Here is a 283-nt window from a genome sequence, read left to right on the forward strand (position 1 = left end):
GTTCAGACATAAGGTAAAAACATATATATATGAAAGTAGTAATGGAATTTTATGGATGATAACATGCATGATTAAGACACTATGCAGTTTACTCTAGAGGGGAAACCACATTTAGTATGTTGTGATGATGCTCAGGGAATGAATGTAAATTTAAAAAAAAATTCAGAGAAAAAAATACTAAAACTGTTAGCAAAATTTAAAGAAAAAACTGTGTATTTGATGACCACAGTAAGCTATATAGCCCCAGCTAGGTACCATTTTATAGTATGTTCATTCTACTCAC

Source organism: Tupaia chinensis, unplaced genomic scaffold (assembly GCF_000334495.1).
Source record: "Tupaia chinensis unplaced genomic scaffold, TupChi_1.0 Scaffold000623_1, whole genome shotgun sequence".
Lineage (NCBI taxonomy): Eukaryota > Metazoa > Chordata > Mammalia > Scandentia > Tupaiidae > Tupaia > Tupaia belangeri.